We start from the raw sequence: 17,642 nt of genomic DNA on the forward strand, positions 1-17,642 counted from the left end.
GTAAAAAGTCGCCACAAAAATAAATAGTAAAGTAAAGTAGAAATATCAGAAAAATCTACTTGAGTACAGTAACGAAGTGTTTGTACTTCGTTACTTCCCATCTCTGCTTTTTAGCCTTTGCTTTTTTTAATTTGTGTCTTTGCTCTATTCTGCATCACCAATATCAATGGCAGCAGGGTGTCTCCTCATATTCTCAAAGCGTAGTCCTTCAGATCGTTGCACTATTGTCAAGATTTAATTAAGGACATTAGAATACGGGTACATTCACGGGTTAGATGATTCGAATGAGAAAGTAATTTCTTCAATTAAATGAATGGGCCATCACATTTCTGGCACACAGATGTAAAATGAAGTGTGCATGGATGTGAAAGATATAATAAAAGAGTTAGTGAGTGCAGAGAACAAGTCAGGAATTCATAGAAATCAAATCCTTGAATAACTGAAAAAGCCCCCAAAAAAAGATTTACTGACCATGTACAGGGAAACACGGGGGGGGGGGGGGGGGGGGGGTGTAATAAGATGACTTATAGTACTTACAGCTATCTATTTAATCTTGTCATAAGTGACTTTTTTAATGGGGGAAATGCTGACCAGATGTTTGGACACATGGGGGTTTACCTCATCAAAGACAGAGATTAGAAACGTTATACAAAATACTGTTTTAGGAATAGGAACCTAGTATATGATGTCTTTGGGTGAAAGGAAGTGCAACTTAACTTGATATTCGGTTTTGAGGGAGTAGTCTTTCAGCTAGTGTCTTTCAGTTAGTACTATCAAGAATTTACTTCTACTCGGTTACTACTTTTTTTAAACTAATTTTAAAGTGTTTGCAACTATCGTCAGCAATTTCTGAGGCAAATACTTTTTGCAAAAATAATTAGCATTTTGTGCCCGTTTCAGTCTGACAAGCACAATTTTTTGAGTTTTTAGAGCATGATACCTTGCAGATGTATAAAGATGGCATATGCTCTATACATTTTGCCTGAATAGGTGATACATCGGTCATAAACACAGAAAGCTATCAACATGACAATGTGAAAGATGTCCAAAATATGATAGATGTGCAAAATAAAGGGTTGCCAAAAACAACTGAACATTAGCCTGTTTTCAAATTGAAATTGAGATTTAAAAGAATGTGACCGTGATTTTTGTTTATTTAACATGATTGTTGACTGTGCAATTTGTAGATTCTGCTATTAAACTGAGGTTAATAAACAATGTCTGTTTACAGGAAAGTACTGCTGGTTTATTGGAATTATTTTTATTGTTATAACTTTAGCTTTTGTGATAAATATTCTGTGTTTGACTGTTCAATGTCTCATGCTAAGACAAACACTTACTGCTGGCAATTCATATCTTTGTTCTCATCCTTGCATAAGAATACAGAGCAATTTTGATGGTTTTTCATCTATCTATATCTATATCTGTTACATAGTGAATATTAAACTTTAGCTAAACTTTAGGGAAAACAATCGCAAATCGAATCTTTATTGCAAGATCTGGCAGAAAACTCGCACTGGGCCCGTTCAAAACATTTAATCTTGATCAAATTTATTTGGATTTGGAAATCCCATTTTTTGCTATGCAGGATCAGGAAATCCGTCTCACTTTTAGGCTGGTTTTTAAAAGCAAAATTGGACTGAATCCCCCTGATCCAGACATAGTTTTCAAAATTACCAAACCCGGATTACCAGTGCTGTAAATTGGACAATATAACAAAATGTGGGCTACCAGCTATGGAATGAACGGGTAGAAGAGCCAACATGGGGTCACAAGTGTTTCTTGTTTTGAGACTAAACACAAATATAACAAATATACAGTTCTATTCATAATTTCTTAATGACCTCCATTCAGATAAATAACATTCCAGCAAATAAAAAATAAATATGCATGAACAAATACGTTGTGGATATTTCAAAAACATCTTAAAGAAAAAAAGGCTGAATGTCCAATAGTTAACAAAATAAAGAATGTCCAGGGTTGTTCTCATCTGAGGAGGAGAGACCAGCATTTCCAAGCCCTTCTTATCGGAGGCGGAGCTGAAGTTTTGCTTTAGTTTGCTGCAGCTTGATTTGAACCTCTGCCAGGAGTTTCTGTGCTTCTGCTCTTTTAGTTTCTCGTTTAAGAAGTGATTCATAGTTATCATTATTATTATTAGCTCCTGTGATTGCTGGCTCTATCAGTAGGATCCAGGTTGTTCTTGGGCCAGATCTTTAGGGAGATCCAGAATGAATGTTTCCTCTGCATAGGAGGAACTGGCTCCCTTTCCTCTGCAATCGTAGGCTAACCATTCCCTACAACACCTTGAATCCCATGCACAGCTTTAGAGTTCTCACCTCCAATATGTCCAGAACCACATCTGTGTATTCACCTTTCTTAAAGGGTGTGTTGCCTGCTTGGGATCTAAATGTCACTTGCTCCAACGTCCTCTTCTGGCCAGACCCCATGGCATTCACATTCTGGGGGATTTCAACACAAATGTATTTTTTCCTTTTGTTAGTCACCATTCCAAAAGCAACAGAGCTTGAGTTTAAGAGCTTTTGAGTCCATGATCCAACCTCATCTGTAGTGAACATAGTATTTATAGACCTTGGGCATGATTGATTTAATTGAACACAAGCCACAGCACGTCAGCTAATTGGTGGGTGGGTATTTGACAGCCATCTGATATTCAACCTTTCTCAGAAGACTTAGAGAGAATGCTGATATAAACTGTATTGCAGACCTTGTCAGGCCAAAACGTCAATGGAGAACAGTCTGTCTGTGGAAGAACAGGTCCTCATTGGTCTGCGCTTCTATGCATCTGGGACTTTCTTCCAAGTTTTGGTGACAATGTAGGAGTGGACAAATCATCTGTGAGGGATGTAGTGGAAGCTGTGTCAGTTGCCTTGGCCAAGCCGGTCAATCATTTTGTTTCAATCCCGAAGGACGTCCAGGTTGCCCAGATATTTTCTTTACTTTTGGAGAACATGTCCAATACTATTGGGGTTATTGACTGCACTCATGTGCATATCCAAGCACCTTATAAGTGGGACTGGGAGTACATCAACCGAAAAGGGAGGCTTAGCATTAACATCCAACTTGCGGGCGATGCTGACCTCATCAGCACAAACTGTATCATGAACTGTTCATGATGCATGTATCCTGAGAGAGAGTGCTTTATACAGAGAGCTCAAAGCCAACCGACCGAATGGCATAATATTAGGAGACAGTGCCTAGCCACTCCTGTAATGCAGAAACCACACCTGCGCAGGTACGCTTCAACACTACTCATTGCAAAACAAGATTTGCAATTGAGTGTTTAAATGGAGTTCTGAAGAGATGTTTTGCATGCTTTACCTAGAATACTTGCAAATGGAACCACAGGTAGCACGCAACATAAAACTTGCGTGTATCTTCCTGCAGAACATTGCTACTAGACACAATATTCCTCTCTCTGATGATGTTTAGGATGCACCTAAGCCTGTTAAAGAATCATACCAACATCTAGCTTTCTTTCAGAATGAGGGACTGACTGGACATATAGTAAGGGATGCAATTGTTACAAATTATTTTTTTGACATGCTCAACTCTGATGATTGGTTCTTCGGAATTAAAACACAGTGATGAATGACAGAAAAAAAAAATACATTATTTTTGTTTGTTATTGAAATGTGTTTAGGGGATCATTTCATGGGGACAAGATCAATTTATCTTATTTTTACTTTACCATACTAAAAAGCTGCTATCCTATAACATCCTACATTGGTATCCTATGTCTACTTTATCCCTTTTACAGTAACACAAGTCAAGTGCAAAATATAAATAAATGTATAAACACTAAATGATACAAATGTATTATTTAACCAATTTTAAAGTTTTACTACATTTTCTTCCTGGAATCCACCTTGATATTAGGACCAGGATAATCCTGTTTTTTTGGATAAAAGTTATCCAAAAACTGACAAGTATCTCAGGTTTTGAATAACACAAACTATAGGTTTGATCCAGATTAAAACTAGGATTTGATTCCGTGATGTAGTCTGATTTCAGATTCAGAACACGTAACACTGAACACTTCATAACAATGACACACCTTACAAACTGTTTTTCTGTATGCACCTGTCACACCGGCACTGGGCTCTCCCTCACCCACGCCCACTACCCATTGTCCACTCAATCAGTATCATCCTTTACTATTCCCAGGCTATTAGCACTCCTCACTTGTTGCCTGTTTCTGTTACGGTTTGGTTTTGGACCCAGGCACAGAACGACCACAAGAGACGATAAAAATGTAACAAAAGGTTTTAATACTGAAAAGTTCAGCATACAGAAACAAATAGTCTACCGGTGGTAGTCCAACAGAGACAGCTGGTGAAGCAGCACACAAGTCGAGACGGGACACGATAGCTGTGGCAGAAAAACAAGGTTAGCAAATAGCAAGGTTACGGAAACCGTTCACTGTGTACTGGACCAGTTACCACGGAAGTGTAGGTAAGCCCAGAGGTGGTCAGCCCAGGTATATATACAGAGGAGGTGATGGTGATTATGAGACTCAGCTGTGCAGAACTAACGGAGCAGGAATTAGTGGTCACGCCTCTTGACCCAGTTTCTAGAAATGGAACGCCCGATCCAAGGAAGACAAACAACACAGAAAGACACACAGGGAAAAAAGGGATACCCACAACAGTTTCAGCTTGTTAACCCATCTAAAAAATTCCTCTCCAGTCCTTAGTTGTTTTCTGGTCTTGTCTCTACATGGCATACAGACTCCCTCAGAATTGTTGCTTCAGTGCGGCACCAGAGCTTCCAGTATTTGTCTCCTATAAAGTTAAGTTTATTTTCTGGGTCCACTTTTTCAAAAGTAATCCATTGGGATTTTGGATGATGGATTGGATCAAATCTTGGAAATGGTGAGGGAAAAGAGAGATTCTCAACTAAGATCAGCGCATGTAATCCAATCTTACATTTGATCTGGATCAAACATGCCAGGGTACAAGCGGCCGAAACGGGTTTCCTCAGGAGGGGGGCTGGCGTCTCCCTTAGACATAGGGTGAGAACTCAGTCATCCGAGAGGAGCTCGGAGTAGAGCCTCTGCTCCTTTCGTCGAAAGGAGCCAGTTGAGGCGGTTCGGGCATCTGGTAAGAATGCCTCCTGGGCGCCTCCCTAGGGAGGTGGTCCAGGCACGTCCAGCTGGGAGGAGGCCTCGTGGAAGACCCAGAACTAGTTGGAGAGATTATATCTCCAACCTGGCATGGGATCGCCTCAGAATTCCCCAGTCGGAGCTGGTTGATGTAGCTTGGGAAAGGGAAGTTTGGGGTCCTGTACTGGAGCTGCTGCCCCCGCAACCCGATACCGGACAACCGGCTGAAGAACATTTTTCAAAACTTTTAACTTGGTTTGAGGACTATCTGATCGAAAAAAAACAAAAACAAAACAGGATTACCCTGAGCCCATGAGAAGAGAATTTAGTTTTTATACCAAATAAATTTCCCAACGTAGTGGGTTATTATGAGGTCGGCATTGCCCACAAGTTGGATGTTGATGCTGTGTCTTCCCTTTTGATTGTCATACTCCCACTCCCTTTCACAAGGTGCATGGTTGAGTACAATCAATAGCACCAATAGTGCTAGGCATGTTTCCCATTTGAAAAAAATCTTTTGCTTAGTCTGAGCTGTCTGATCATCCTTGGGCTCTGGTAAACAGGATTTGGTAATACTGAGATTTGGTATTCAGATCACAGTGATCCAATCCAATGTTCCTGAAAGCCTGAAAGGTGATCCTGGAAAAACAAAAGCAATAATATAACAAAAGCTGGATGGCAAAAACATGGGATTTCCAAATCCAGATCAGTTTGATTCAGATTAAGATGTTTGAAAAGCTGGGTCCTGGACTTTTGTACTACTAAATTTGTTTGAACAGTTTTAGTAGAGATCGCCCGAATTTTTCTGGCATTTTAGCACCAATCTCCTTTGCTATTTTTTGTGATTTTTACCTCAAGGACTCTACCTTGTTTTTTATACTGTTTTTGTATTTTTTTTTTTGCCTGACAAGAACCTTCAATAAAGATATTTGGAGTTTATTCTTAGTCTTGAGTCTGAGTCTGTAACAGCACCACTCTCTCTCTTGTCTGAGTCCTTCCCCAAGCCCTTTGTTTTGTGTGATAATTTACCTCAAATCTCTTCTAATGATGATGGTGTCTCTTTTAATATAAGCCTGGCTTTCTATAAATTTACTGTTTTGAAACCAACTTTTTTTAGATTGCTTTTTCTCCAACTTTTTTCCCCCTATTTTGTAGTGAAAGCCAGTAGAAGGGGACCTTAGAAACTGTAGCTGAAACTAATGGTCTCTGCCACAATAGCACTATTTACTGGGGCTAATATGGCTGTCCACATTATGTAGGGCAGCAAATTAGGTCTCACAATTCTCCTGAAATTGAAGCAGTAGTGAGGATTAGTTGATACCATATGAGTCACTATGCTGATCTAATTAGGCACCAGATCCATGTTTGGGTGTTCTATGATGACAGGACAGATGAGAAATGTGTTGACAGAATGCAGAATGTCAGGACACAGCAATGCAGCTTGTTTTCACACTAAATAATAATCAATGAAAACAATTATCACATCCACTGTCTGATGAATGAATGTTTACAATGGGTTGTCAGGATGGCAGCAACTCATGAACTGATTGTGTAATGAAAGGTATATTTGCATGAATGCAAAAATACATATGCAGATACATTTAGCAGCAGCATCTACTTATGTAGTCAGATATTATGCTGATTGCTTTCCACACGTTTTTGTATGATATACAAACCCATTCATAAGATTGGGTTGAATAACTCACATCAAAATATGTACGAGTTACATGAGCATGGAAGAAAAGTGACAGTATAAAAAACGTTGAGAATTATGCATTTCAAGAATATATTTTTCTTTTTTCTTTTGATATAGCTGACGTTGCTTGTGTCATGATAGAAATATAATTTTCTTAGGTTGTAACTGAGGCATATTCGGTTTCTATTTTCATTTAAAGTATTTTATGCCTCCATCTATTGACCATGAAGCATTTGTATTTCCCACTATTTGGCTATCAGGTGCTTTTTAGTGTTTCTCTTAGACCTCAGAATAATAATGAAGCACTTCAGGGCAAAGATACAGAACTAATGGGTATAGCTAGAGTCCAGGATGGCTAAAATCTCCATGGCGATATTGTACTTATAATGTAAGTGGTAAACGGCTACCCAGACAGTTTGGCTTCATTAAAATTGCCAGGGAGTTTCCTTACCTAGGAAGGGCAGGAGGAGGCTGAGGCAGTCCAGTGACCCTGAGAAGCCCATTGCACATTCAAGAATGAGCCGGGGCCCCAGTGGTCCATATGTCTCATTCTGCAGGCTGAGGAGAAGCCAGGGTTAGCCACAGCACACAGATCAGGTTGGGTCAGGAAATGAAGAGGGAGATTTGTTTAGATAACGAAGAAAACGAAAACTGAAGGAGATATCACAAACAAAAAGCCCTTCGGGGGGGGGGAATGGAAATACTGTACGTGATTTCTTACAGTGATACAATAATTTAAACCTGCAATTTGTTCAACACAGAATCACCTGCACCTGGGTGCAGATATATGCGCCCAACTGCTGCTGAGCAGGTCTCACATAATGTATCAGGTCCCGTTCTATAAAAAATTTAACCACAGCTCTGGCAGTGGATTTCTGGATGGTTTCAATAATATGTTGCATTGGATAGTTCCTAGAATGAAAAATAGAGATTAAGATTCAAATGAGAACTGCATGTAGTAAGAAAGAGACATTGTGACGAAGGAGAATGGGGGAAATAAATAGAGCAGAATTATTGACACTTTACAGTATGGAATCCCTTCATAGTAAGCAATGCACACTTCAGCTCCCTTGAGTGCATCCATTAACATCTGAATCCCAAATCTGCCAAAATCATCGTTAGATGCCATCCCCTCACAAGCCCACCCCATGAGGTGCAACAGCTATACCATGACCCACGCTTGCAACATTGCTGGACATTTCGCGTAAGGACAGCGGGTGCCTTCTGTCATCACTCGAACACAGACAGCGGGCTAAGTAGCTCACCTGTGAAGGTCATTTGTCAGCTAGATAGATAGATAGACAAAAGGACAGTGAGGATAAAAAAACAGAACCAAACACATACTGTAAGTCGAGGTATGTTTAAGTAGTACCAGAGAGTAGTACCGCCTTGTCCTCTGCATTTGATCTATCCTATATGCATTGAGCAGCTACTGTTTAGTGCCCACAAAGCAGCTCCATTTGTTGAGGCTTGTGCTTTTGTCAAAGATATTGTGTGAGCATCTCTAACATGTATTATTCCTGTCTTTGATTTGGAAGATAAAAAGAGCAACGATAAGAAACCCAGTTGACCTGAACCTAGAGAAAAATTACAAACTAAACACAGAGGGCCTTCACTGTATGCCTATAATGATGTGATCCCATAAGCTAGTTCCTGTGAAGCACTAGTGTAACACTGTGCAGCCCTAACACATATGTCCAAAAAGAGAATAGAGACGTATGGTACTGTAAAACAGTATGGAAAATACTAGGAACCAAACTAACCACTGAATGAACCATCAATATTCTTGCAACACATTCGTTTTCCTCACCATGGGTATATCAAACACCCCAAGGGTGTTTGCCACCACAATAGAGTGTGATGTGCATGCATCACTAACAATAACTAGCTCTATAGCAACATATGCACATTCTGAGTTGGCCACATTAACTGTCAAGCTAGCATAGCCATATATAATAATCTGGATCGACAGTACATTTCCAGTGCCTACATCCAGCGCCCCTGATGTTCCGATGGATGTCCCTACTTCTGTTCTGTGTGTCTTGCCGTTTTCAAACTCTGTTTCTTTCAGGAAACAACAAACTAAAAGCTAGAGATACACCATGAAAATTACAAGTTTTGAAGAAAATTTTGTTTGTGCAACAAGGCAGGCCTTTTTAGTTCTTTCGGGGAATGATTGTAAAGATTTAAAAAGAATGTTTACTGCATATACTATTTCACAGGAGCTCACGTTATTGTATAATGTGAACAAATAACTCAAGTTATTTTCGTTTTGCGGGGTGCAAATGTTTTACCAAAACAAGTTTCTTCCCCAGACCATTGTGCAGATCCACCGTCGCTGCATCCAGAGCTAAGTGCCACCCACGATTGTAATTGGTTTAAAGAAATGCAACAAAATAAACAGAGCGTTTTTTTCTCCTATCCTGGAATGTACCTGTGGTGTAGCCAGACCTCACTCCACAGAGCTTTGGAGATGGGTCTGGCAATGCGAGACCACAATTGCCACAGTGGTGCTCTCTGCTAGGTAAGCCAGTTATGAGTTTGCTGGTTAGTGTATTAAACATAAACTTAGTTCAGGTAAACATGTTATAGAAAAGAAAAAAAATTAATAGTTCAAAATTTAAATAAAGCATTAACCTTTTCACTCAAAAAATCCAAATCAGGCTGGGGCCTTCACATAAACAGAACACCACCCGTCATTAGATCTCCAGCCTGATAAACGCTATCTGAAATAGATTTTACCATTTTTATCTTTTATTACCTGGATAAACACAGTAAGGCAGCAGAGGAGCAGAGCACAGATATGCATGTCTTGGAAGAGAGGAGCGCAGCGAGGGAAATACAAAGAAGCAAGGGGTATGAACAGCATTCATTAGTTAACACATAAGACTTTGTTAATATTGTTCACATGTTAATACAGTCAGATAAAACTGATGAACATAGCACTACAAGAGCCAGAAAAACACAACATCCAGTGAATAAAATGTGTGACTTTTATATCAAATGCTCTTACTGTTGGTGTTGTTGTTGTTGTGGTTGATCCTAAAACAGAGGGCAATTTAACAATTGTACAACAAATTAAGTGATTTAATATATTATCTGCACCAGACACCTTAGCAGGGACAGACGCTTACAGCTTCAGTGATTGTGGTTTATTTCTTGCCACACTAAGGGAATGAAGAGGAGGACGAAACAGACATCACTGCCACATGGGAGGGGAATCAGATGGTTTCTTAGCAGGAGGAGAAAATTAGTTTGTTACTAAAGGGAGAGAATAGAGTAATTTAAAACTAACAAAGCAATGGAGCTAAACCCAGGTGTGTTCATTCAGATCGCCGGGGGACAGCAGCAAATAGATGATGCAAGTGTACTTATCTTATTTATCTTAATATGAGATGCAGTAACTTTTTTTGTATAAGCCACAGCTCTCCTCTCATTACTGTACTTATTTTGAAAGATGAAAAAAATTTTATATTTGAGGGTCATCAACGACCACAGTTTTCAGTGATAGCAGGTTTGGGTAATTCAATGTAATCATGCAATCAATCTCTCACATCTCACCGTACTGATGATGGGCTATTTGCGAGCATGCTTTTGTAGATGTACAATTAACAAGAGGTCTAAATTAGAGTGGCCTATAAAAGATGAGAGTGGTTAGGGGGTGAAGAGAGAGAGAGCTGTCATTTTCAGGAGCAGGCCTTGTCAGGGACAAGTGTTCATCCAATTACACCATGAGTGCCCTCTCTTCTCTCTTTCTTCCTGTCCTCTCCACTTTCTAGACCACCTGATCCCTCTCTTCCTCTACTCTGCTCCTTCAGCCTTTGTTTGTTCTTAAAGAGTCTCCAGTAATTACTGCTCCTCTCCTCTCATGTCCTCTGCCCTCTTCCTAGCCTTTAAAGGAATAGTTTGACATTTTGGGAAATAGAAAACGCCGGTTGGTTTACCTTATCTTATTTGCAGCTAATCTTGGCAAAAAACGTGTAAACGGGGGGGAGAATATTGAGAAGAAGATCAAATAAATCCTTCTCCCAGCACCCTATAAATCTCACTAATCTTCAATCCGTACAAAAACCGCAGCTTAAAAACAAGTTGCAGCTTGATTCCAGGTTGGCAGGCAACCAGCAGAAATATGATCTCACAGCTCCTGGCACAAAAAGTGGTAGGCATATCCGCCTGGCCTACTTACTCTGTTATTTTTCCCTCAGGTGAAGTGGTAGAACAATAGCTGTAACTTCTAGGGACGGTAAGTAATTCAATCAAACGGCATCCGACAACATGAAGGCAGTGCAGGGATTCAAGATTGGCTCAACGTGAGACAAATGAAGTACATGCAAAAAAGCTAACAGTTTGTGCAAGGATCTCACCAAGTGGGAGGAGGTTTACCTATTATTAATAGCAAAATCGATCAAAGCAGAGGTTCAAAGTCAAGTTGTAAAATATGCCACACATATTACCTTTCCTAAATGTACGTGGTCAGTGTTAGGGGTGGTGGGGCCGCCCAGGGCAGGGCGCCGGTAGATATTGTATATTCAATTTCCAATGCTGACATATTTGGCATAACTACTTATACTGTTTATTTTGAACAGATAGCCTTACTAAATAGAGGAGATAGTGGTCAGATTTTGTTATCTTGGATAGAGGCAGGCTAGCTGATTTTACAGACATGTAATGTGTTGTGATTAGACTGTGTGCTGGCACAAAGAAGTCAGGTTTAGGTTCAACTAACTACTCGGTTAGGTTTAGGAAAATCTCCTAGTTTGGATAAGTACACTTGTTACAGTGGGGCTCGAAAGTTTGAGCACCCCAGGTAAAAAATATAAATGTGCATAAAGAAGCCAAGAAAAGATGGAAAAATCTCAAAAAGGCATCAAATGACAGATTAGAAATTCTTATGATACATCACAAAAAGTTAGATTTTATTGCCATCATTTACACTTTCAAAACCACAGAAAACAAAAAAAATGGTTTCTGCCAAAGTTTGGGCACCCTGCAGATTTTCTAACATGCACTGCCCCCTTTGGAAAACTGAGAGCTGACAGTGTCATGGATTGTTCTCAATCATCATCTGGAACAACCAGTTGATGTCAATCCTGAGGTTTTAAATGCCCAGACTAAGCTGACCTTCCCCCAACAATCAGCACCATGGCTTCTTCAAAGCAGCTGTCTAGAAAACTGCAACTGAAAATAGTTGATGCTCAGAAAGCAGGAGAAGGCTATAAGAAGATGGCAAAGCGTTTTCAGATGCCAATATCCTCTGTTTGGAATCTAATTAAGAAATGGCAGTCATCAGGAACAGTGGAAGTTGAAGCAAGATCTGGAAGACCAAGAGAAATATGAGACAGAACTGCTCGCAGGATTGTGAGAAAAGCAAGTCAAAACCCACGTTAGACTGCACGATCCATCCAGAAAGACCAGAAGAGTCATCAGTAGAAAACCTCTTTAACGTTCTCACCAAAAAAATCTCTGTGTTCTGTGAACCGATGAGGTTAAAGTAGAACTTTTTTGGAAGGGAATAAGCAAAGGTACATTTGGAGAAGAAAGGGGACAGAATTTAATGAAAAGAACCTCTCTCCAACTGTTAAGCATGGGGGGGTGGATAAATCATGCTTTGGGGTTGTATTGCAGCCAGTGGCACAGGGAACATTTCACGAGTAGAAAGAAAAATTGATTCAATAAAATTTCAGCTAATTTTGGACGCTAACTTGATGCCATCTGTGAAAAAGCTGAAGTTAAAGACATCATGGCTTCTACAAATGGATAATGATCCTAAACACACCACAAAATCCACAGTGGATTACATCAAGAGATGTAAACTGAAGGTTTTGCCATGGCCTTCACAATCTGCTAACCTCAACATAAATGAAAATCTATGGATAGACCTCAAAAAAACAGTGGCTGACAGACAGAAATCTCAAAGAACTGGAAGACTTTTGGAAGGAAGAATGGGCGAAGATACCTCAGACATGAAATGGAAGACTCTTGGCTGGCTACAAGAAGTGTTTCCAAGCTGTGATACTTGCCAAAGGGGAGGGGGGGGGGCTCGGTTCTCTCGGACAGCGCCGCCGTTACCAGTTTTTCCCTCTTCACCCTTAGGAGGATCTCTCTCTCCTGGGGGGGATTGGGCCTGGAGACGGCAATCAACGCTCTCCCACGGAGCTCTCTCCGTCTCCCGAACGGCCAGGGGCACCGGCACGGCCTTCCTCTTTGCCTCAGACGGCCCCAGCCTCCACCGCCAAAGCTTTCTCCGATGATCTGCCGGAGAGGCAGAGGAAGGCGGCAGAGCGGAGAGGCCTTTTTGAGCGGGGATGTTTAAGCTCTGAAGCTGCCCTCTTCACGGGCCCCACTCTGGCTGCGCTTCACAGAGCTTCGGCCGTTTTTGTGGAGGCGGCTTTCTCCCAGCCCGGGAAACTGAAGGCTCCCGTCTCTCACCACGCTCCGTTTACGCGGGCTCAAGGCGACACGGGTGCGGGGTTTCCCAAGGGCTGGCGGCACGAACAACGTAGCCCAGCGCCATCCTCACCCGGATCACGGCGCCCACGGTGGCGCTGTCCAGGGTCATGGCGTGGCAGAATGGCCCAGCAAAACACCTGGTTCCACATGCCTCAGTTGCCCGCGGCAGTTATACGCTAGTTAGGCGTCTGTGCGGCCACTTTGCTCCACTTTGACAGTTGTTCCCCACACAAGCACACAGGTATCCGCTGTTGCGCGCGGAACGCCACAGCCTCCTGGAGCACATCCAGGAGGAGAATCTGTCAATGGCTCTGGTAGCACCGTAGCGCACGAGCGCGTCCTGGTTCCCGACCCTTGTTCAGCTGCTGGTGGCCCCCACCAGCAAACTCACGGGCAGGGAGACGCACTGTCGCAGCTGAACAGTGTGATATGTCGATCCCCAGTGGTAACCCAGAAACTTTTTGGGCCGGTTGCTGAGCGGGAACGCTTACAGAGACTAGGCTTCCCCCCTGCTTTGGTGTGCACCATCCAGGGCCCCAGAGCCCCTCCTACAATAGCAGGTTACGCAGGGCGCTGGTCTGCCTTTCAGCGCTGGCGCCCAGGGAGGGATGCAGACTCCACATCGTGTCCTCTGCCTCTCGTGTTGACGTATCTCCAAACTGTGGTGGATAGCGTTTTGGCTCCATCAACTGTCAAGCATACGCAGCTGCCCTCTAATCCTACCAAGAGGACTAGGGTGAGAGGAAAATGTTTTGCCTATCCCCTGTTGAAGCGTTTTCTGAAGGGGGTTAGGCGCCCAAATCTGGCTGTTCGCCCCCCCTTGGGGACCTAGCTCTGGGGCTCCGGGCTCTGGGGAAGCCCCCCTTTGAGCCTCTGGCGCAGGCTTCTCTCAGAATGCCGTCGCTAAAACGCTGCTTCCCTTTGGCCTAACGTCTGACAAAGGAGTGAGTGATTTATGTGCACTATTGTTTTCTCCGTCCTGCCTCTCCATTAGAGGGGACAGGAGCGCAGCCACATTACAGCAAATCCCTCCTTCACACCGAAAATTCTAACTAATTATTTTTTGGTCGAGGGTGTTTTTTCCCTCGAGCGTTTTTTCCCCCCTCATGTTAACAATGCGGAGGTGGCTTCCCACCGGTTGTGTCCGGTGCGTGCCATGCCTTAAATACACTTTACGCACGGCAAATATCAGAAAAACACAGCACCTGGTCGTGCATTATAGAGAACACTCCCAGGGGTCAGCCCTCTCAAACAGCATCTGTCTCACTGGCTGTGCGAGGCTATTACGCAACATCCAAGGGCATGCTACGAGAGCTGTCGGTGCCTTTGGCTCTAGTTAAAGGCATGGAAGCCGACATCTGCGCAGCAGCCTCCTGGGCTTCCCCATGCCCCTTTCATCCGCTTCTATGTGCGAGATATGTCTGAACATGTGTTTATGTGCTGTCCAAAATCAACAACGTGTAATGCCGCGTTGGATGTGCATTACGAGGACAAGAGGCGGATGCCCGATTGTGAGACGCAGTTTCTTGTGGTTTCATAACCATGTTACTCCCAGGTACCCCTATGCCACGTAAGTGGTGCAGCAGCAAACTTGCTTTGCATTCTTACCTCTACTGTTTTTGGAGTATTTTTGTTAGATGCAGTTCTTAATATCATACATTGTCATATCATGTTACATGCACGGAGATAATGATGTCACTCAGTTGCATGCATGATTTTTTTTGCCAGCATATGGTCCTCCCTCGGGCGTCCCTTGCAGGGTCAATCACGCACAATTCCCATTACTCATTGAACTACCGCCATCATATTGCAGGCCTTATGAACTTTGCAGGCTCCGACATTAGCATAGCAGGCTTTATCAGAAGAATGACTCTGATTGAACCTCTGTACATTGTTGTTGGGAAAATGTGGTCTATGTTCGGCTTGTGGGCCCTGTGCCGCAGGTGGCATTGACTACATCAGCTTCGCCCTAACCCAATAGCGTAGCCCTTAGAGGGCAAAGCCTATACGAAATAGAATGATAGTTACATAGGTAACTCCAGATTCTATGATTATAGGCGTGGCCCTCTAAGGTCCGGGCCACCTGCTTCTAGAACATTAGTTAAAGAAAAGGTTGATGTTTTTGGGAGACGAACAATGGGTCCGTTGTGTACATATACAGTAAATGCCGACGTAGTTGAGGCCCGTGCTGGACGCAAGGGCAGGAAAGAAAATCTTCACAACTGCGCATGCGCAAAGGGATAAACCCAATAGCGTAGCCCTTAGAGGGCTACCCCTATACTCATAGAATCTGGAGTTACCTATGTAACTATCGTTACATACGTAAGTTAGCTACGTAAGTTAAGTATAAATAAGTCAATGTTTATACTTTTGTATAATAAGACTTTTGGTTTCCAGCAGGACACAAGCAGTGGTCTCCTGGGTAAAAGTTTGTTCAACCCCAGCCCCCCAACTGTTGAATCATGGAATGTGTGTGTCCACCATGACAAAGGAAGCTAACTGATTTTCCATTTCCATCATTAACACAATATGTGCCATCTCCATGCAAGGTGTTAAGTGGTCTGTAACATTGGTATTTCTGTAACATCATGCTGGCTAAGCTATCAAGCTGTCCTCTAACTCTTGGTAAGAAGCAGCATATTTCAGTGGCACCCTTGGTAGCTCACCTGGTTGAGTGTGCGCCCCATGTACCAAGGCTCAGTCCTTACCGCAGTGGCCCAAGGGTGATTCTAACCTGTGGCTTTTTGCTGTATGTCATGCCCCCCACTCTCTACCCCTTTCCTGTCTACAGCTGTCCTGTTGAAGGAAGGCAAAAAGCCCAAAACACAATCTTAATAATAATAAATAAGGAATAAGCAAATTTCTCAAATTGTCAAACTACACTCTTCTGAAAATGCTGTTTAATAAAATGAGTTGGATTTTTTTTCCTGTTGCTCTGGTATTGAACCATGTGTTTGACCAAAATGAAGAAGACCTAGTATACCCTCTAGAGACAAAGGTGCAAGCCCCAGCTGCAGTAGCTCATCTAGGGGAATACAGGAAGAGGAGCACAGGGCCTAGCACAGCTGGGACCATTGGTCCAAAGAGAAAAAGATATGGCTGGAAGTCCTCACCTCCAAAAGATAAGGGAAGAATCTAAGTTTCTGTCAGTAAAATAATGCTTTGTTGAGGAGAGGGGAACAGGCTAGAGTTATTTGGGACCGATGGAGGGCTAAAGATGGATTTAAATCCAAGTCACCCAGATTTGTTCCACCCTTCCCTGCCGAATGCCAATGTCGACTCTTCACAGCATGGAGCCTGGATCTGCGTCCATCACAACAAAAAGATTAAAGCAGAGAGAGGTGCCATGTCCAAGAGAGGTAAGAAACCCATATTGCACCTATAAATTTACACAAACAAATTATTTAGAGCTTATTTTAATAAATCTGTCCATGCCCTCACAACCCTTTGTTATTTTTTCTATATTTGTCTCTCAGCTTTGTCCCACAAACTCGTTCCTATTCTGCTGATGGTAGGATGGATTGTTGGCTGCACAGCAGTTGTCTACTTTGTCTTCATGTTTGCTTGATTCCATGATTCCATCTGTAAAGTATATAATATGCTGGTATATACATGTACCAGTGCATGCACAATACAGTGTGCCCTTCACATATAAAGATATAGCTCTGGTAATGGTAATGTTGATCTGTCAGACTCTCCAATTTGATGAACTTTGAAATATCTCAACATTTGGATGGATTGATTTGTATGAACATATATTTTCCACAGAGTATTCCTTTTGTGTACTGACTTGTCCTCTTGTGCCACTAATAGGTTGACATGTGGGGTTTTGAGTGACATTTTTTGACAATTGGAAGGAGTGTCATGAAATCTGGCATAGACATTCCTGTTTCAATCAGGCAAAAATCTTAATATATGTTTTTTCATCTAGAGCCATCACCAGGGCAAAGTATTATTAATTACATACTTTCAGGCTGTTGAGCGCAAATTAGCAAATGTTAGCATGTCAACAAACTTAACTAAGATGGTGAAAATGGTAAACAATATACATGCTAAACATCAGCACCTTAGCATTTTGTGAAAATAAGCATGCAGAAACTGCTCATTTATCAAAAATGAACATCCAGACTGCAACCTGTTTGGTTATTACTAATGATTGATTTTCTTTTGGCAGAAAAGAGGTGTGCAGGGAAGTAATTGAATTCATCGCAGAATTAAGTTCTTCTTCCAGTGGACACAGGGATGAAAATATCATCTCTATGTTTTGATATTAATTTTCTGTTAGATGCATACTTCCTGCTGTTTGGCTGATGTGGAAAAACTGATATCAAAGTGAACAATGGATTGCCATGGATATCTGCCATGGTCCAGTGG

Source organism: Etheostoma cragini, chromosome 3 (assembly GCF_013103735.1).
Source record: "Etheostoma cragini isolate CJK2018 chromosome 3, CSU_Ecrag_1.0, whole genome shotgun sequence".
NCBI classification, from domain to species: Eukaryota; Metazoa; Chordata; class Actinopteri; order Perciformes; family Percidae; genus Etheostoma; species Etheostoma cragini.